Genomic DNA, 23,356 nt, shown 5'->3' on the forward strand with positions numbered 1-23,356 from the left:
TTACAAGAGTGAATTCAAAGTTAAAAAATCCCCAAACAGTAAAAAAGAATGAGCAGCTTTCAGCAGAGAATACCTAAGGATCTGTACTAGTACTTGCTTTGTTTAATATATTCACAAGTTCTCTGAGAAGGTGAAGAAAGGTCATTCTGAATACAAGAATACAAGGTCATTGAGAATAGTGCACAATTTCAGAGGAAAAAAACTGAACAATTATATCATAAAATGGCACATAAAAACAGGTGTAGAAAGATAGTGATGCATACGGGAAAAAAGTGAATTTCACATACAGAACAATGAATGCTATGTTTTCTCAGGAGTGGTTTTCACTATTTTGACTCAAAGCTCTGGAGCAGTGGAAATAAATGAATTGAAGACAAGAAACAATAAGAAAAGGGAAAAAATGGAAAACAATGCCGTGCTGTCATTAAAATGCACTGGTGTCTTGAATACCATACGCAGTTGGATTTCATCTCAGTAAATTTATGGAGTAGCTGGGAAAAGTCCAGAGAAGAGTAAATGGCATGGCTTGAAACTAGAATTCTTCAGTCTGGAAACAAAACAGTTTATAGGAAGAAAGATGGACATCTACGTACTATGAAAATAGTGAAGAGAGGCAAGAGGAAAACAGCAATTAACAGTCTTTTCCAGCATGGAAGATAAAATTAAACAAGAATACAGACTGTAGGTGCAGGGACCTTTGGAAGAAATTAACAGGAGGGAGAGGTTAATACCCGGTCAAAGAAACTTTTGCTGCCAAGAAAAAGCTTTAACATGGGAAGGAATTTGTTCTCATGCAGGAGAATGTTCTCTGTGTATATTTTCTTTGTCTGTCTGCTGGGAGGTAACTCCCTTGCTATAAGTGACAAAATTCTCACAGGCATGCTTGGAGGCTCCCAGAGGGGGAGAAGAAAACCTGGGGTTTTATTGCCCATACAAAAGGTGTTATAAAAGCATCAAAATGGGGTTTCTCTTTCACCTTCTGTACCACCTGTATTCATAATATATATATATGTATGGTAGTGTTCTCGGTTGTTAAAATAAATTTTCTTTAAAACTGTGGTGGATATTTTTTGCTTTGTGGTATTTTTTTGTTAGTTTTATTGCTGTTGTTATTGGGGGTTGTGGTGGGTTTTTTTCCCCTTTTTTTTTTTTTTTGTTGCTGTTTGGTTTTGTGTTTTTTTGTTGTTGTTTTGTTTTGTTTTGTTTTTTAAGTTGATTTGTTGGCTTTCTAATGACTGCATGGTCATATGTTTAAATAATCAGTGGAACTTCTTGCTGTAAGATATCGTGGACACTAAAATCTCATCTCTATTAAACCTTCCTAGAACTGAACAATGCAAGGACTTTTAAAAAAGATGAGAAAATAACATGGCCTAAGGAGTGTCTGAGGCACAAACTGCGGGCTGGAAGAAGCACATTTGAGAGTTCAGGCTAACATCCTGCCTTTGCCGCAGCATTCTGTTCTCATCCCTCTGCCAGAGGTGGCTGGAGTCTCTCCTGGGATGAACTCATGTAGCCACTCTTTGTTACAATCTGTCTACAATCTGTCAGGCAAGTACTACTCTTCTGGCACAGCAGAAGGGCTGGAAGTGTTCTGTATGTTTCTGAGAGAGTAGAAAGCCCGTGATCTGGCCATACAACCTTACCTCCACACGCAGAGTAGGGTATCTTCTTGCCTTAGCACACCATGAACTAGCTTATTGTCTGTTATTTGTTTACTCATTTGTTTTCTTTTCAATTCTTTATTGTTGCTCCTGGGATTCAAATAATCATACCAACCGCACTGAGCAATTTAGATGAAAGAGAAAAAGGAGCAGAGAACACTCTGTAGGAGGACTGGGTGTACAGTTTCACAGACTACAAGACTCAGTGGCCAAACCCACTGTGAAATCTCATACAAAGAGCCATGGCTTTTATAGAATCATAGAACAGTTTGGGTTTGAAGGGATCTAAAAGATCACCTAGTTCCAATCCCCCCACTGTGGACAGGGACATCTTCCACTAAGCCAGGTTGCTCAAAGCCCCATCCAACCTGGCCTTGAACACTTCTGGGGTGGGGCATCCACAACTTCTCCAGGCAAGTTGTTCCAGTACCTCATCACCCTCACAGTAAAGAATTTGTTCCTAATATCTAATCTAAACCTGTGTTCTTTCAACTTGAAGGCATCACTCCTTGTTGGAGACAGCTCCTCTCCAGATTTCTTGTAGGGTCCCTTCTGGTACTGAAAGGCTGCAATAATGTCGCCCCAAATGTTCTCTTCTCCTGGTTGAACAATTCCAGTTCTCTCAGCCTTTTCTCACAGTCGATACGCTCCATCCTTCCAATCATCTTGGAGGCCCCCCACTGGCCTTACTGCATCAAGTCTATGTCCTTCCTGTGCTGGACACCCCAGAGCTGGACGCAGTACTCCATGTGCGAATCCCATGAGAGCAGAGGAGCAGAATCAGTTCCTTCAACCTGCTGGTCATGCTTCTTTTGATGTAGCCTTGTTAAACCCCGTGATATTCCCATGGACCCACTTCTCAAGGTAGTACAAGTCCCTCTGGGTGGCATCCCATCTTTCAGAGGTTTCAATTGTATCACTCAGTGTGGTGGTGTCTGCAAACTTGAGGAGGGTGCCTGTGTTTATAACACACTACTGTCAGTGTCAGTGTGGCTGGCATTTCCAAAGGATCTACTGTATTTTCTCATGCATTACTGGATGTCTCTCTACACTCCTATGAAACTTTTAAGTGCTATTACTTCATATGTGTCTTGATTTTTTTTTTTTTCAATAGCAATATGCCCCTCCACAGTCTTAGAACTACTTGTGCCAAGCTCAGGCTCAGGAAGAATATAGGTCAGTGGCCAGCAATCTGCACTTTTTCCTAAGGTACAGTGTCAAGCAAATGCAAAACTAGAGAAATACTACAGTTTGTGCTTCCTGTACTGCAGTGTGGGAGAAAGTACCTTTAGGTACCATATTACCTGGAAAGTGAATTCTTGCCCACAAAACCAAAATTTTAAGTTGTACATTACAAATTGTAACCAAAGGAATAATTCAGTAGGCAAGACAGAACAAAGTCCCAACTTCCCATTTATTTAGTCTATAATTTGTCCTTGTTTCAACATGCATGAAGGGAACAGACAACTCCTTTCTTCTTTTAGGAAAATGAAGCAGTAATTGTTCACTGTCAGGAACAGCATATTAGTTAACCATTAATTAAAACATGTCAAACGAGGTTTTTAACAGCTAGAAGCCTTTGTTTTAATGTTTGAAGTGTATCTGGCAGACTTTATAATTTAAAAGACACTGAAGGAAAGTATAACCTAGAAAATGTCCTGGAAAAGAGAATTTCCAATTATACATGTTAATAACCTTAATTTCTTTGGATTGCAGTTAGTATTTTGTGTGGGGACATGTTGGTTTTTTTTTTTCTTTCAGTGTTCTTTCAAAATAAATATTTTTGCATGACAAAATGAGAACATGAATTAATAAGCAAGATAAAAAAATTCATTTTCCCAGTTTCCTATTTCTGAATCTTGGTGATATTTAGCAATTTTCTTGCTTTTCTGTGTTTATAATTTAATATTTCTGCTGTAATTTAAACTTGCCTTTATATGCAAATCTTTGAGTAGCGTGGTAAAGGTGATTTTTCTTTGCATTTCAGATACTACATGAGAAAAACCTTACAGTTCACTTCACTACATATATATTCTTTTCAAAATGAGACCTTAAAAGATTTTTTTCTATCTGCATGGATTAATTTGTTTCTTCAACTGAATGTATGGAAGTATTCTGACTAGATGAAAAAATAACACTTCTGGGGCTGAACTTCATTCTCTACTGAGATGCTATGCCTGGTCTTGGTTGAGTTACAAGGAAGTTCTACTTTTACTTGCTTGGGAACCACATCAAGATCTAAACCTGATGTACACTGCATACACTGATTTACCGAACTGCTCCAGAATCATATCCCTCCAGTTTAAGAGCAAGATTATGTGCCTTAATATGACAGAATTCCAGAATTTGATAAAAAATGAATTTGCAAAGACACTCAGCAGGGTGCTGAACATCCAAAACTAACACTGCTTAAAGACTCGTCACCAGCTACTGTTTCCAACAGGCACTCAATAAAACTACATTCCTTGGTATTAATTCTGCAGAAGCAAAAAATACCAGTTATGTAACTGTAGTTTTGTGGTTCATTCACCAGAACCACTGTAATGGACTATAGGAATTTTGAGATAACACTGTGATTGTACATACAGTGTCTCTGTCGTTTACCATGAGTTCAATGCTATTCCAAAATGTGTGGGATTTTTCCTTAAAACTAAGCGAAATGGGAGGAAAATCATGCATATACTTCTACATTTTTTCTACTTCACACTCAGTGTAGCTCTTCTCCTTAAAATGTCAAATACTGTCTCTCATTTGGCACTACACTTTCAGCATATTTAGTTTTGTGGACAAGTGTTTTACTTTTGCGGATAGAAACAGTTTTGCTATGCTGCTGAAAGGAGTTTTGAAATATAGGTACATATTTTGCATGGTTGTCATATATGTACTTTCAAACGCTTAAAATAGGACCCTCTCTCCTGAATTTCACATAGATTTATGAGCTGTTGACTCTTGTGCTCCACTAGAAGTTAGCTGCTACAGGACAGCAACAGGCTCAAAGCCACACAAATTACCATTTCAGATTACCATTAAAGCAATTGTTTTCTCACCAAGACTTGTTCAAAGCACAGAAAATGCAGACAATCAATTAGATTTTTTTTGTTCTTATTTCTTAAACTAACTTTTATTCTCAGTGACATTTATGCAGTTAACCATAATATGTACTTTTTCTTTTCCATTGGTCTTTAATGGTTATTTGTTGATTCTATTATATTCAAGTGATAAATGTCTGTTTCTTGCATCATCTTGCATTATTTCACCTCCAAAGGTCATGACACTCCTTTGGTTAGTTAGTTGAAAGTCCACTACAATAACTCATTTATTGTGGTATTTCTCACTGATACTGAGACAGTGTTGTAAAAGCTGATGCATTTGAAGCTTTCCTTCTTTTTCCTGAAGAGGTGATTTCCCCCCTCTAGTAGCTCATACCTCTTTTTGCTCAGTAACAAAGTGAATGAGAAGACAGATGAGCAGCCAAAATAAGATATCCTGCAAAAGAAGAGAATCTCAATGGAACAGCTCACTTAAAAACCATAAGCATATTTCAAAGCACTGGTTTTAAAAATAGACCCAAACAGGATGAATGAGCTAAATATTTTAACTCCCACAATTTATATTTAGTTTAAATATTTTGACAGAGTTTTTAGTTCAGAAAGATTTTTCTTTATTTCTCTGATAATGGAAATGGTAATTAAATACTTTGTCTACCTCAGTGAGAAGGCTCATCTTGTCTGACTGGCTTTTGATAAATATCAGGAGCATAGACTGGAAAAAAGTGAAATAACTAATAGTTAAACTTACTTACAGCTGAAATGTTGTATGAATCTTGTAACTGGAAGCTCTTATTGATGCAGTAGTCAACAGATTAGGTCATAGAAAATGTTTCCAGTTTTCTTTTGGTCAGAATAGTAATTTTTCAATATCTTGTATGAATTTCTTGGTGTGTTAACCTAGTCATCCCATACACTCAAATTCCAGTGAGATTTTCTAACTCAGGTACAGTGAACAGCTGAAGAGAAACTGTTCCTCTAGATGAATATAAACTTAAAATTTATTTTTTTCCTGATATTGGACTATAAAGGATACCTCTTGTCATGTAAGAAAAAAAAATATCTTTCAGGTACAACTATTGCAGTCAATAAAGTACTTTTGTGCATTTCTAACATACTAATCCTTGGTAAGATAGTAATATGTTTTAGAGATAGCATTCCTATGTGTGATATGCATGCCTTAAAACACTTGTGGTTTAGTTTTCTCCAGTGATTTGCATTTTTTACAATAAATGCATTATTTCTACTACGCGTATTTTATGTGCTATTGAACTATTACAAAATATACATACAGTGCAATGAATGCAAGAAATCATACAATGAAGAAGATAGAACAGGAAACAGCCATCATGTTTCTTGGCTATTCACCTTCTTTTTTCACTGAAGTTGACCTTCCAATATTGAGGTCCATTCTGTACTGGGTCTGTATGTGGAGAGAACTGAGAGTATGCCAAGATGTCAGAGGACAGCAACTGGGAATGCATATTACAGATGGAAGAGTTCAATTCTCCAAGACTGACTGGCCTGTCCCCATAATAGCCAGAAACATGAAAGGCTTGTTGTTCAAACAGATAGGACTAAGTAAGTAAAATTCAAATTATTTACCTTCTTTTCTAAAGTATTTGCTATTAACATCTGTATGCTTTATCAGAAATGGAATATTGGATACAGTATTTTTTTTTTTACTTAGAGTAAGTCATAAGTACAAAGTAACTTCTCTGTCTACAATACTATATAGTATCTTAAGGCATTATGATCTGAACAAAATAATTTTGAATTGGTCTGTGCTACCCCTAGCTTCATTACTGATCCACATGAAACGGATGTGGCCTAGAGCAGAATAATTCTGGAAATTCTATGAGTTAACCCGAAAAAATAACAGACAAGTCTCTGCAACAAGGCCTTCTTTTCCTAAAAATAAGGATGCATATGTATAAAACTTTAGTTTTGATACATATTCTATTTTTAGTCATAAAAATACAGAGATTGTTCAATTTCCATTAAATATTCTTATACTGTCCTCATAAACTAAGGTCAAAGTTATACGGGGAAACTATTACAGATTAACTTGCAACCTTTCGGAAGAACAACCAAAAAAAATCCAAAAAAGATATAAAAAGTACCTACATTAAATTGCTTGTATTACTTTATTATATTAATAAATAACTGAAGACCAAGTAAAAATGGCTTTAATACAAAGAATTATATCCACTACTCTTCTTAAGTAATTTTCTAAGTTTTTAATAAAGCTACATAAACGAAAGAAACTTAAATTTCAGTGCTATATATAATATACAGTACACGACTGGATATATATCTCTGATGTAATAATATTAATACCTTTGTTTTCAGATTAATTGAATCATCTCCCTGATGAAAAATTCTGGATGCTAATTTATAATCTGTCAAGAAAATCTATAGATTCAACTAGATTTGTGCAAGTTGCCTGCCTCTCACCTGTTTGACATTAAAAAACTTAATCTCATGAGAAAACTTCGTGGCTACTTTACAATTAGTCATAGCAGGTTGTCTTCTACACAGGAAAGACGTTAAATGTACTTTGTGCTACATATGGAATTTTATTAAATGTAGAAAAGACATATTTAACTCTGAAATATTTACTAGTATTGTTAGTTTTTTTATAACTTTCATCATTTTTGAGTACTTCTGTGCATTGAGAATAGTAATGACCACGAGAAAAGTGGAAAGAATAAAAGAATGTGGATTCTCTAGCTCCAACACAGAAAAAACTTTGATTAACTCCCATATATATTTTCATGTATAAGTGAATTTTTTCACTTAGAAAACTAAATAACAATAATGAATTATTAAGGAATGGACTATGCTCACTGTACATTTCATTTGGACAAAAATATTTTGCAATGAATGCTTGACAGAACACACATTCTTGTAAAACTCCTTTAAGAGTTTGGCAAGGTAAATAGTTTCACAATGTTAATATCAGAAAATCACCAGGGTACTGGTAGATTTAGATAAAACAAAATGTAAAAGGAGGGATTTTGGACACTTAAAACACAAGTTACAAATCTGCATGGCTATGATTCAGTTCGGTAAATACCATATAACACTATGTTTAGACATGGGAATATTTGCCATGAGATTTCCCTATGTGAAGCTAAAAGCTATATAATCAATGATTCCTACTGTTTCAGTAATATGCGCATGACCATGCAAGACAGTGTCTAGTAAAAACAGAAAGTTTTCGGCTGTGAAACAGAGAAGACAATTTTTTTTTACCAGAAGAATGTGCCCTACTATAGAAAAAAGAAATTAACTAGTGAAAATAAACCCATTAATTCACTCTAAAATTTCAAATATATAAAGCTATTAATATAAAGCTTGATATTATACAATAAAAATTGTCAATGGCAAAATCATTTATATACTATTAATTTGAATCCAACAAAAATGTCTTAGCTATACAAGTTCTTAAACAAATATTTAGAGAAGTAGAACTGTTCCCTTCTGATCCAAAAGTTTTAGCCAAAAATACCACATTGTCTAGACAACATGGAGGTCTGAATATGAACATATTAATTTTTTAAAATTACTTTATTTTTTTGAGTGATTATGAAAAATAAAGTACAGAGATCATATATTTAGCATCAGAATGGCTTTTTTCATTGCTTGTTCACTGATGAGCTTGAAATCTTCCTGATGAATGAACTGGACTCCTAATTTAAAATTATTCCAGATAGAATAACTTTAAATTTGATCTCTCTGAATTACAGTGGATACTGACAGTTTTTTGGTTATTGAATCTGGTTACAATGTAAATAAATTAGGCATTAAAAAAAATTTTATTTAAATTGAAATTGATTCAACTTAATGATCATGAAAATTTCAAGGCAGTGATGACAACACAGTGATGATATAAGCCTTAATGCAACGCACACTTGCCTGCATAATCATATAGAAAATATAGCTTCTATAAAGTACATTAATACAGAAATTTGAAATGTATAACAAATCCTGTATATATGATTGCCCACTTGGGCTTTTTGTTATGACATTGGAAGGTCTTATAGGCTATCATATCAAGACTACCTATTTTACCACCCATGAACTACTGCAGAAATTTTGTGAGAACCTGGTTAAATGCCTGTATGTTTCTCTGTCTTTCTCTTTTCAAGGGGTTGCTTGATATAGATCACAGTACCTATTTCTGTACCTATTTGCTGACATATATATGCTTCCTCTAGAACCAGAGAATACTTGGCTCTCTTTTATTTCTGAATGACAAGTCATCAGCGCTACTTGCATCGTCCCGTTTAATAGGTGAGGTCACATCAAGTACATTATATCCCCTAGGCAGCAAAAATTTAACAGCTCCATAAATGTGTCAAGATGACAAAAACCTCATAAAGTTGATATAAATTTAATATGAGTGACCACTATTCTAGATTTTCCCACAGGTATCAGTAAAATTACTCTTTTTTTCTTTCTTTTTTTTTTCTTTTTATTAACAGCTTCCTGAGTAACCACACAGAAGAATACTTAAATTATAGTACAATGCATTCCAGTTTGTTTTAGAAAGCATTTTAAATAAATTGATATCCATATCCTGTACAACATGCTGTTGGTAGCCTTTTTTGTTTTGTTCAGTAACTGAGGTACAAATTTTAAATAATCAGAGTAAAATTTTACAGGATATGGATAAAAAAGTAAGACTATTTAGTTATTGAATACAAACAATAAAAATGTCATATCTTCCAGAGTTTCAGTATTGCCTATTCAACTCCCTCCCTCCCCAAAGAAAAAAAAAGAATATTCATAAAACTTAGACTTGAATTCCAAAGTCCTTGGTGTTCGCAAGAAATCTGTAAGTGTCAATGACACAAAGTTGGTTACTTTCTACATTTCTTCTTGGGAACTTTAAGTATTACTGTTAAAAGAAAACTTGGACAGCCTGAAAACACTATAGAAAATGAGATGTCTGAATAACAGTCTAAGATCCTTATTAAAATAAAGAACTAGTATGGTATGCAACACTGTCTTCAAATCATAGACTAAATAAATAACATGATAAAAGGTATTCACTTTTACTTTTTTTTTGCGTCTTCCTTTTCTTGAATTTTATCCCATGTTGTGAAGAACTGGGACAATGGTAAAGAATTTTACTCTTTTTGTTCTCCCAGCATTTCATTTCTTGAATCACAGCAATCCAATAACGTTACCATAGAATCACAGAATATCCTGAGTTGGAAGGGACTCACAAAAATCATCTGAGTCCAGCTCCTGGCCCTGCACTGGACAGTCTCCAGAACCCCATCATGTGCCCAAAAACCTTTTCCAGACGATTCTTGAACTCTGGTAGGCTGGGGCCATGGATCACTTCCCTGGGGAGTCTGTTCAAGTGCTCAGTCACATTCTGGGTGAAGAAGCTATCCCTTGACCAGCTGGCAGTGCTGTGCCTGATGCTCCCCAGGACAGCATTGGCCCTCCTGGCTGCCAGGGCTCTGCTGACTCAGATTCAACTTGTTGTCAACGAGAACCCCCAGGTCCCTGTTTGTGGTGTTGCTCCCTAGCCTGTCATTCCTCAGTCTGTCTGTACATCCAGGGTTGCCCCATCCGAGGTGCAGAATCCAACACTTCCCCTTGTTGAACTTCATATGGTTGGTGATTGCCCAGTCCTCTAATTTGTCGAGGTCTCTCTGCAGGGCCTCCCTGCCTTCGACGGAGTCGATAGCTCCTCCCAGTTTTGTGTCATCTGCAAACTTGCTTCGTATCCCTTCCAGTCCTGCATCCAAGTAATTTATGAAGATGTTGAAGAGCACAGGGTCTAAGATGGAGCCCTGTGGAACCCCACTAGTGACAGTTTCCAGTCTGATGTCACCCCATTCACTATTACTCTCTGTGCTTGACCCGTGAGCCAATTGCTCACCCACCACATGATGTGTTTATCCAGCTGTGCTTTTCACAAAACTGATCCATGGCATATATGAAGTATACCATGACTAGTGAAAATCAGTACTAAGCAACCAATTGCTCGTATTTCATATCTGAAAATACATAACTATAAAACAGTGCAATTTTTATTGAAAATTCTGAGAAGGTTAAATTTCTGTCTTCTTCAAAACGAGACACTGTACACTTGATGACACCCTGACAGTATGAATCAAACATAGATTCCCTTACATATAAGTAGAAGGATTTTACCTGTTTGCCTTCTTAGTCCAATTTTAATTTTTCTTTTGATGGTATTTTATTACTATTTTAACATTTTTTTTTTTTTAAAGTGTCTTTTGCTTCACTAATCAATAGGTTTGACACCATCAACAGAAATTCTTATGTTGCCATTTGGATGGATCAGTGAAAAGAATCTTGTCACATGAGTTACCTATATAGAAATACTCCATACAAAGATGTTTAAAATAGAAATTATTTTTTAAATGGTATAAGATAATATCTACTGCTGAATTCCATTAATACACCTGTTAACATAGTTTTCTCCTCATTATTGCTGTTATGTTAACTATTTTGTGCTGCCAGATAAAACTAAAACAATTTCAATTTATACAACAGAAGACTTGCTGTTCATAATAAGAACAATATCAAGTTTCTGACACAAAAATAATGGATAGTTCCCACAGAATTACCTTAGTCTTGACAAAACTGTTAACAAGAAAGGAATTCAAGTGTAGCATATTGCTTTGAATTAGTAACACCCATCTGAACTGCAAAAGTAGAAGGAAAGTTTCTGCTGCACCTGTTTCACACTAGCTCCTGCAACATGCACATTTCTGAGAGCTCCCTATCTTTCCAAAATTAGTGTCTTCCACTGTAGGCAAGGTCTTCATCTGTCAGCTGCTCATTAGCTAGGTTTTATTGAATGGGTTGCAGAACCTAATCCACGTTTATTTGTCATTGCAATGAGCTGTAATTAAAGAGTTACCATACACCTCCTGAATGGCAGTAATTTCTTTACATTTTTATAAAAAACATGACTGCTTGCAATCCTGCAAATATACCTTCATGCATATACAGAAAATTATGCATATTATCTAAATTAGTCTCACTAACTAAAGTGACTGAAATTATTAAATTCAATATGTGAAATTAACTAAATATGGACTGTATTACCCTAGTTATAGTAATATTTTTCTAAGGATCGTAATTAAAGTGTACAAAGCTGTGCTTTTCCTTCTACAGAACTTTATCTAGACTCCCAAAAAAATCATTAAGGTCCTCCATAAGCTCTAAAAGACATTCAATTTACCAGGAAATAATATCATCACATAACTCAGTAGTGACATGGGGGATCAGTCTGAATAAGCACTGAGAACTAAATCATGTACCTAGTCATTAATAAAATTAAATCATCAGAGAAAAATACCTAATATTAAATTAAATATGAACTAATTATTTCATTCTAGCCATCTAAATAGAAATGGTAGCCTCTCAATTTCTTTCCAGAGTGTGCTCTTTTATGAAATATGTAAGCAATCCTTCTTCAATACATTTAAAAGAATTTGTGAAATAAAATGCTCCCAGTTTTAGTATCTAAAGGGATAAGAAATGGTAGAGGTATTACAACATGAGTGACAATTTCAAGAGATGATTCCAAGTAGAAGCATAGCATTAAACGGAAAGTTTAGTTCTCTTAAGTTGACCACTATAGATTGTGTATTAACTCAATATTTGAATGCTAAATAACCCTCCCACAGAAATAAAATACCAAATATTGCACATGCAATAGTAACGAGTACAATGCAAAAAAAGGTTTAAATGTAAGATTCCATTTTCAAGGATGGAAAACATTTTTTCTAGCATATTCAAGTGTGTTATGAAGACTTTCAGAATCTACTAACATTATTTTCTTGTTAACTATATTCTCCAGGTGGTTAATCAGTCTCTCAAACAAACTATACTCCTGTATCTTTCAGGTGATAAAACAACATAAATGACTTGTATTCAAATCATGTAAAAAACTGCTGGGCCAGTCTCTCAAGTTCACTCAGCTTCTGTAAGCATATCCAACCCCAGATCCCTGGAATTCAGTTCTCTTCTAGCTCCTCATTAGTTGAAAGTACCTCCCAAGTTTTTAGTTAAAACTATTAGTGGGATTGTAATGTCTAAGTTTTCTTCATTTCCTTAGATGACAAACCAACAGACAATACAAGGAATGATACAAAAATCACAAAGTAAAGCTTGCATGTGAAAACCTATGCTTAAATCAGTGTTCATTTGATAAATAAACCTGTTTACATGAAGCATGTGTGCTTATCAACTCTTCAGAAAGTTGTAGCCTACTTAAATCTAAAGAAACCTATTCCAGTCTTGTTCCGATGACCTACTGCAAAGCCCATGAAGTTCAAGATAATAATTAAGCCCTTCCAGCTAGGCCTTCCTATGATATATAATAGTTCTTCTCAGAAGACATCTTAAAGATAATGAAGTGAGACTGTAAAGAGGTACTTTCAGTAGAGTTTCCTTACTTCAAACTCTAAACTTAAATTCAAGAATTTCTGGAATCTGGCCCATATGACCACTACTCTTATTGCCGTGTTTTTATCAGAAGTACATGAAATTTTAAACCATGAGTAGTAAAATTAATAATGAAAATGAGTAAGTTAATTTTTATTTATATTAGATGTTTTCCAAGATAATTGTTAGTACCATGATGGGAATATTTAATCACTGTACCACAATAAGTGAAATGAAAGAAAGCAAACAATTTTAAATAGTAACGAGAAGAAAATATTTAAAATACAAGCTGGGAGACAATCACTAAAGAAACACATAAAAGATCATTTAACTAATTATAATATTTGATTTCTAAATCTCCATAGTAAGGCATTAATTTCTTCTAGAAATTTTAATTCATCCATGAAAGACATGTCAAAAATACAGGAATCCTATTTTGCAAGTAAAAAAGTACATACAAGAATCTTAAAACAATTCTGATTGGATTTGCATACTTTGTAAGAAGTTAAAAAAATGAGAATGGCAGCTGAAGAGCTTTATGTGTTTTGCATGAGCTGAGATACAAAAACTGAAGAACAATTACTTGCGTACATTGATTAACTAACAAGGAAAAAAAAAGTGGTCCAAAATTGCTGAGATTTAAATAGTAACTACAGTAAACACACATGAATTCTAACAAATTAATTAATGAAATATGTTAATTTAGTTTGCAGAACCAAACTCTTCAAGCTGGATAATTCACAACTTCATCAACAATTCTATGGTTAATTTTCAGGGTCTGAATCTAAAACTGTCTTTCCAAGTTAGACATCTCTATATCCTATAGCAAACTCACTATTTTTAACCAGGTTCTCTTTTATTAAAGAATTGAGTTTTACAAATTAATTTCTCGATGTTGGAATTAAGTTCCACTCACACTCAATTAAACAGTGCAAGACTTACCTGCTCTGTTAAGCCTAACAGATGGCCTTCAGCATTTGCCTTGGAATGAGTTAAAGTCTGTGCTGGTGTAGACCAGCAGGAGCTGGGAGAAATAGAAGAGAACAATACTGTGCAGGGTGAGGGGCAGTGAGAGGTATTGCAGCAGGGGGGGAGGGAGAAAGGACACAGAAGTGCAGGCAACCAGAACTCATTAGGTTTTGTGCTCAGGGAGCAGCTTGTCAAACACTGAAGTTTCTCAGCTTGTCAATGATCTTGTCTGTCCTGATCTTGCCAATAAGCTAGGCAGAAGGAAGATTTTTTTTTAAAAAAAGAAAAGCAAAATAAATGCAGACACTATGCAGAAATATAGAGAAGTGAAGCATCCATCAGTAATGTTAAATCTGCCACAGCTGAGTTTGCCTGCATTCACAATTAGTAAATAGAGTTTGCCTAAATTGTCAAAAAAAAGAGTATATAAAAGGCAAAAAAAATTTTCTAAACAGCTTCTTTGTCATAATTTAAAAACCCCTTAGCTCTAGCTAGGACAGAGAACAATTAATTTCTTACATGGATGCAGAAGTTTGATATTCAATAAAAACTAGGCTGAATTTCCTGTTCCTTAACATTCAAAAAATTGACTATACTCTCTTGAGTTTAGCTGTTCCTGGTTTCTATTAAAATAAGGGAGATTAGGATCAGTGTTTGTAAAATGTACTGTACAACATGGTCACTTTTTTAATAAAAAGAAAACATAATAACAGTAAAAATAGTAATTATAGTAGAACATAGAGATAGTGGATGATAATACTAACATCTCTGAAACACAGACATACAAAAGAAGGAAAACAAAACAAATCAGTGGCTTTCCATTGCAATTGGCAGAGTAGGGGCAATGTAAGAACTACCAAAGATTCTGTTCTGATTTTAAGGTAATAAAATTGCTGTTTCCCAGTACAAAGTACAATAGAGAGCTTTTTTGTCTATCTCTGGTCTATTTTTCTCTTTCCTTGAGAATACTACAACAGAGTAAGGTCCACACTGTCTGTTATTGAGACAATCTCAACTATACTTTCTCTCATCTACAAATGCATCAATTAATCCACTGTAATCAATGCAATTATCATAGAGTATTACAGAATATACTGAGTTGGAAGGGACCTACAAGGATCACTGAGGCCAGTCCTTAGCCCTGCACAGGACCATCCCCAAGAGATGGTCACACCATGTGTTGAATGTTTCTTGAACTCTGTCAGGATGGTGCAGTGAATTCTCAGAATTCTCTTTATTTTGTCACTACCAGTTTCAACAACCAATAATGGATAGTAATCAGAGGACCTTATTAGACTGGAGACTTTCTCATTAATGTCCCTTATTCCAGCCACTGGGAGACAGCAGACCTCCCTGCGAGCTGGGACTGGTCTCCATATCGGGCCCTCTGTTCCCCTTAGAAGGGAGTCTCCTATTACAAATACCCTTCTTTTCCTCTTGATAGAGAAGGTCTTGATGCCAGATACAGGCAGTGTTGTTTTGGGAAGCCCCACTACCCCAAAAGAATCTCATCAGTTCTCTGGCCTTCTAGTGTCAGCCTCATACCTGTTGTAGAAGGTGCCAGTCCTACCTGTTAAATTCTGGGAAGGAGGAGGAACCTTCCTCCTGGTACATGCAGAGATTACCTTCCAGCCTTCATCTTTCACAGACCCTTGATCAACAGCCCTTTGACTAATTACCCTGCAGGATTCCGAGTCCACCTGCTTCTCCACTACAATGGAGGTTTGAGACTCCTGAGAGTCTTGAGACTGTAGAGTCTCTGAATATAATGTGTCTCTCTCTTGCCCATTCACTTGATACTATGCAGCCTCTTCACTTCTTCCTGCAGTTCCCTCACCTGGTGACACAGCTCTTCAACCACGGTACACTTTCTGCAAGATACATGTTTGTTGGCCCAGTCTCATGAAGAAGCATCCTGGCACACTCCTGGTAACCTGGGTCCTGGAGAGCTGCATCTGCCATCAGCAGGTCTGTCTGCCTGGAGGCCTCTGACACAGCTGGTTCAGTGACTTCTGCAGCTACAAAGGATTGACCTTTATGGCGTGTCAACACCATGACTATGGAAGCTTAAACTAATATGCTAATAAGACTGGGGCTGGAAGGGTCTCTTTGCTCTTCCTTACCAGCTACTGACTCTGTTTACTGCCTCTTTTGGATGCTGCCAAATGGTCAGAGAGGAGGAGCCCTTCCCACTTGTCCTGCCTCCATGAACTGCCGTGCAAACTGCCGTGCAAACTGCCGTGACGTACCCCTGTTTGCCGCACTCTGGGTCACTTGTGCTCCCTGGAGCCATTTGAAAGTTCCCCCAATTGCTTTTGACAGGACCCTCAGCTCTCCTCCTTGGTTGCCAAGGGCTTCCTGCTCCTCACAAGGCTGTTGCTTGGGCTGCCTCGCCAATCAAGGCCCTGCCCAAGCCTTACTGGTGTTTAAAATTCCCGATTGCTCTTGACATGAACTGAGTAAAATGTATTCCATGTCTTATAATAAGGAAAAAGCGCAAACACAATAAGTTTAAAAAATAATTTAGACTGTATTTGGAAAAATAAAACCAATGTAGTATTAACAAGTATATTTTACAACGTAAAGCCAATTCAACATTAAGAAAATTGCATACCAGTTTATATTTCTACTAGAGTGCTTGAAGTAGGAGGACACATACTATACTACACAGCTGTTGCAAATCTTTCTCTTTTAGTGAACATTTTTCCCTTTTTGGTAGGTAACTAAATAATTACATAATCCAAAGAGACTAACTAACACTTCCTCTGTAGTTTTTACTTTCTGTACAGTCTAACCCTCACACTGCAGAGGCCCGAAACACCATGAGACCCAAAGAGGAGCTATTTTAGGCCAGTATTTAATTGACTGGAACTCAGAAACTAATTACAGATTTGCATGAAACTTCACAGAAAAATCAAGCTTTAATGAAAAACTGTTTGCTGGAAAAATAGGGGAAGGCATTTTTTCACATAAAACAGGGAAAACGAGTTGCTACTAAGAGTGCAAAAGAAAATGAAAGCTTCTACATCTATACAGAGGTCAGTTCCGCCCAACAGTTGAGACGCGCGCTACAGGTGAATATACATTCAATAACTGCAATTAATTAGTTGTAATTTATGGAACAAGAAATGATAGCATTCTGCATCCACAAACTTTGGGATCTACAGGGATATTCTCTTTTTCATCTTTGTTTCCAGGGCCAAGCCAACTATGTAACTTCAGCTTAATTTACTTCAGCCTAGAAAACCATCAGTTTTGAATTCTAGCTCTAACACTTGAAGATTATCTTGGAATTCCGACACATGTATAATGTGTATTCATAGATTCTAAAATCATAGAATATCTTGAGTTGGAAGGGACTCCCAAGGATCAAGTCCACCTCCTGGCCCTTTGTTGGTGCTGTGACCACTTCCCTGGGGAGCCTGTTCTAGTGCCCAACCACGCTTTAGGTGAAGAATACCTATTCTGATATCCAACCTAAACCTCTCCTGACACAACTTCATGCCATTCCCTCAGGTCCTATTGTTGGACATCAGAAAGAAGAGAACAGCATCCGCCCCTCCACTTCCTCCTGTGAGGAGGCTGTAGACCACAATGAGGTCTCCCCTCAGTCTCCTCTTCTCCACCAAGTGACCTCAGCTGCTCCTCATATGGCTTCTCCTATAGGCCCTTCACCATCTTTGTTGCCCTCCTTTGGGATGCTCCCTAACAGCTTTATGTCCCTCTTACATTGTGACACCTAAAACTGCACACAGGACTTGAGGTGAGGCCACATACTTGCAGAGTAGAGTGGGACAATTACATCCCTTGACTGGTTAGCAATTGGTCTATTTAAAATCAGCAAAGATAATTTCCCTAGTAATATCTAGATATTTTTATTCAATATATAGAAAGGTAGAGTGTTTATTGGAATTTGTCTCCTCTTTGATCTAACAGAATCACAATTTTCCCCTACCTTCTGTGGCACAAATATCTATCTATCAGCAGTTTCCATGTGCAAGTGCTTTACAAAGCATGAATGTTAGGGAGAGTGCAGGAACCTTGTTCAAAACTCATCCTTTGTAAATGTTCACTTTGGCTATATATGAGTTGGTACGTGCCTAGAAATAATTGATTGATACATATGTTAGATATGGGGAGTGTAATAATTATCAGTTCCATGTTTGGATTATTCTAAAAGTTAATCAAGGAAGTAGTAATTTATTAAAGAGTGTAGAACCTCTTTTAAGCACTAAGAAAAAGATTGTAAAGAATTTTAGTCCAAGAGGAATTTAAAGCAAAGAAATAATGAAATAATTCATGGTAGAAGAAAGGAACCTTTGACAATGACTGTTTTCGGTCCTGCTGAATTAGTAGCAAAACAGAAGCATGCACATATATGGAAATTCTCCAGTGGAAGAAAAGGACGTAAGATTATATCAAGAAGGAAATTAAACGTGTGGCTAATGGTAACTATTGACTATTAATTCAAAGCTCTAATAATTACATTGTGTTTTTTTCATTTTTCAGTGACCCATGTTTGCAGGTTTTTATTTTTATTATGTATTATTGTGATGATGGCAATCCTGTAAGAACAAAAAAGCAAGCAGTAAACCTTTAGTGCAATTAAAAGATTACCAGTATTAAGTATAATTTGAAAATCTATGGCTAGGTAAATGACTTTAAAAGATAGTAGAGTATGGTTAGGACTTTCAGATATGATAAACTCCAATATTCCTTCAATACACTTTACAAATCAAAGACAAGTGTTATCACTTGGTATTTGAAATTTATTACCAGAAAATATTTTTGCTGCTGAAAAATATTTCTGACTTCACTATAAATTTTTTACCATTTCCATTTTATTTCAATATATTATTACATATACATTACATTACCATTACATGGAAATATAAGAAAAAATGCAGTAAGAAAGCAAGCTGAATGTTATTATATAGCACTGATTCTATTCAAAACCAAGAACTGATTTATTTCAAAACCAAAAACAGTTTTATTACAAATAAAAAAACTACAGAACAGATCGTGTATAAACTCCAAGTAGATTTTTCACTCCTACCTAAAAAAAAGGTATTTTCTAGAAGTTGTATATGCATAGATACTACATAATAACCTCAAAATAATAATCAAAATAATGTTTCCAAGAAATTAAAATCACGTTCTAAAAAAATCTGACAAAATTGTGATCTGATATCCAGCTTTAAAATAGAGTCATTTAAAATATGTGCATTGAGAACTGTCACAGGTGGCTTTTTGAATATACTGCATTTATGAACAGTCATTACCCTCTTCATTGAGCTTTATGTCTGCAATATTCAGTATCTAGGTGACCAAGAGAATCTGGCTGGCAGTTCTATTATTTGAATATTCCTAAGCATATTCAGTGAATCCCATTGTATTGGGTCTGGCTGAGATGGAGTTCATTTCCCCATAGCAGCCCTCACAGTGCTGTGCTTTGCATTGGTAACTAGAAAGGTGTTGATAACACACCAGTGTTTTGACTACTGCTGAGCAGCACTGGCACAGCATCAGGACTGTCTCTCCAACATTCTCCCCACCAGTGGGCTGAGGGTGGGTGCTATCCTGGGTGGGGACAGAACTAGGCCAGCTGACCCAAATTAACCAAAGGGATATTCCATACCATATGATGTCAGCTCAGGAAATGAGCTGGAAGGAAATGAGAAGGAAGGGGGGACATTCATTACTTGCTGTGTTTGTCTTCCCAAGCAACCGCTGTGTGTGCTGAAGCCCTGTTTCATGGGAAGCGGTCAGATATCACTTGCTGATGGGAAGTAGAGAATAACCCCCTTTTTTTTTTCCTCACCTCTTTGCTTGTGCATATGCAGCCTTTCACTTTTGCTTTCATAAACTGCTTTATTTCAACCTGTGAGTTGCTTCCCGTCTTTTCTCTCCCCAGTTCAGCTGAGAGGGGCGAGTGCTACAGCAGCTTGGTGGATGCCTGGCATCCAACCAAGGTCAACCCACCACACTCATTCACATTTCCACCAAAATCCGTTGACACTGTTCTATGATTGGTCACAAGAAGACCCATTTCAAACAGCAGGCTGTGATTGGCATCTGTGCCAGAAAATAGAATATGGAAAAGCATTTAAGGAGTCAGTTTCCTCTTCCTCTTCCCTGATTGGAAAACAGTCACAATGTCTGCAAAGAAAATTCCCCTGTGAAAGTACTCCTTTCAAGTCAGACTATTTAAGAAAAATGGGGTCTGCTTTTCCGCTGTAATTGATAGTCAGTTTCCCATATTATAATTTGTTCAGATTCTTTGAGCCAGCCCATGATTTAAAGTCAGAATAAGACTTCTACAGCATGAAAAAAACCAGCTTCTCATTAAAATCTCCATAGTGTGCATGTTTTGTTGTACAGCTAACAGCCTTCTTTGAAGAAAAAAAAGAAGGAATAATAATTCTTAAAACTTTCATCCTTTCAGAAAAAAGGCAGAAAATCCAGGAAAGCAGTCCATCACAAAAACTGACTGAAACTTCGGCAATTCTTCTAACTACATTAGCTATCTAGTATGTGGTGTTTCCTCTTACTATGCATCACAAGTCTCCTCTATCAAAATTGCAAATCATCTTCTGGTATTTTTGCAACACTAAATTCTAAAAGTCCTTTTATGAATTTTAATTAATCCTCAGTATAAATAATCCAAGGCAGGCAGGTATTATTCTTAATTTACAAATGAGAGGTATGGCATGTATGAGAAGTGACCTTGCACAAGTTTGTACAGAAAAAAATCTGAACAGAAGCCAAGTTTACATATCAGGGTTTCTTTCACAGTCTCATAGCCATACTTCATCTTTTCATTTCTTGCTTATGTTTTCCAAACTCACTAGCTGCTTATGCTAACCTATTTTTAAAACTCTATCAATTTTTGGGTCAGTAGACACAGACCTTCCTACTCCATACTCAGTAGAAGTTGTTCAGCCTATATTTCCACCTCATCCCTCTAAAGAGGTAATTATGTATTTTCCTAATAATTTCAAATCCTCTGAGCTTGCATGCTAAGAAAAATATCAGATTGTACTTTCTGCTAACTGATGAAGCCATTTTCCTGTGTTGGAGTTTGCTCAGGCAACCTGTTGCTGCATGTTGCTTTCTGAACAATTGAGTTCAGGAATTGATCCAATATACCTAGCATGTTATCTTTCTGACGCAAGATCAGTCTAGATTTTTTAATTCAGCACTGAAAGGTTCATAGGTACATCAGTAGCTTTTAGCTAATTTCGAGACAAGAATATATTTCTTCCACCAGTATAATGGTCTGTTGGGCAGTTACTGATTCAGTCATCAGCACGCTCTTCAAAAATACATTAATGTAGTGACTATCACCCACCATGCTTTCTGTCTCCATGTTTCCACATATGCCTGTTTCTGAAAAATAAATAATGTGCTAATAGCAAAACAGAGAAAATACTATTTCTACACAAGTGCCATCAAATTTTGAGATATATCTTAGTTACACTAGTCCTAAAGTTGGATTTGTGACCATTCTGTTACCCAGTTTGTGAAAACTTTTTCCTCTACCAGCTCTAGAGCCAAGTGATCGTTTTTCAAAAACTCTTTGTTTCCTGCTATATGTCTATGATTAAGCAACATTTTTTCAGTTGGAATCAGGAAAATAATCATTAAAAAGACATCAGGACCATCCTCAAATCAGTAAGAAGACTGCTTGGTGAAGTGAGGTGAAGAGAACAAACACATTGTTGAAAAAAAAAAGAGAAGAAAATAATCATTGATGCTCTTTCTGAGCATCCAAATGATGCTTAACTCGGAAAGTTTCTCTCTGAGACTTTCCTCTCCTCCTTTCTTGAATACACAATCACTTCTCCACTTCTGCTACCACCTTCTCACAGCAGGTAAATCAGGAAAAAACAATCCTGAAAGTGAGCACCACTGGATGCAGTGCTCCAGAACTGAATGAATGTTTTAGTCCTAAATGTGTTTAGTCAAGGTCTATCTCAGAGGCTATAAAACATTCCAACACACTGAAACAACCCTCTCATGAAAAGGATAAAAAAAAACACCAAAAAAAAGGATAAGAACAACATAACAATAACTGACAACGATTTCACCGTTGTTACTGTAACGAACAGTAACTCACATATTTCAATATTCAGCAAAATGTTCAAGTATTTGCCCTGTAAGTGGGGTCATTACTGCATTCTCTGCTCTAACAGTGTTCTGTTTATCAACAATTGTCATTTGAGCCATTTAGGACACATCACGGTGGACCGTCTTCTCCAGATTCAGAACTCACGTGCTGAGATGCATGTGTGTACATTGGCAATGCTTTAATTCAAGCCTTTTATAAATCAAGCTGGATTTTTTTTTCTTGCCTTTGTGAAAGATAAATAGTGCTGATTTTGGTTTTGTGTTTTATTAAAAATCAAACCCTCTCTAAAAAGGCAGCTCTTGGTGAACAAGGTAGTTAATGCAATAACAATGTTACTTAGCTAACCAAAGATGAAATGGTAATAAGGTGTGCAAACTGAGACTATTTAGTTAATTTGTTGGCAAGGGAATCATTGCTATTCTCAGTTGTGAGATCAAGGCAACCTTCTCTTTAAATTAAAATAAGCCACGCTTTGATATTGGAAGCAGTGTCTTGAAAGTAAACTTATTTTAAGTCAGTCAATCTAAAAGTTTCTTAAGCACCTTCCAAAATGGGAAGCATATATAGCTCATAAAAACCTTCAAGATGACTCAGATTTGCAAGTACATTTTCTTAAATCAGTCTATAATTAAAGAAGAATAAAATCAATACAATATTTTTCTTACCTGTGTCAGAGTATCTGGTATTGTATTCTAAAACCTACAGCAGCTGATAATATTCAACTCAATTCTCTAATTAATTTCCTCAATTATCCTGATAAAATTCATTTTTGGTATAACAGTTTACTGATATTAGTCTATAGCCATATTCTAATTTTGACATGCCATCAGCAATACAGAAGAAGTGAAAGTAGACTACTGAAGGCCATAAATTTTCTGTGGGCCTACCTGCGCAAGGCGTTTTGTCATTCTGCCCAGACCAGAAAAGTCTGTGACATGTATTGGTTGTAATTCAAGGTGACCTTGTTCCCTGCATTGTGTTATTCCCCACTCATGTAAAAATTAGATGCTCAGTTCCCATCTTCATGTCATAACTATTGCCAATGAATATTATACTTGAAAAATTTCATTGATTCCTGGGGGAAAAGTATGGACATC

The sequence above is a fragment of the Corapipo altera genome, unplaced genomic scaffold (genome assembly GCF_003945725.1).
Source record: "Corapipo altera isolate COAL_440 unplaced genomic scaffold, ASM394572v1 22b, whole genome shotgun sequence".
NCBI lineage: Eukaryota > Metazoa > Chordata > Aves > Passeriformes > Pipridae > Corapipo > Corapipo altera.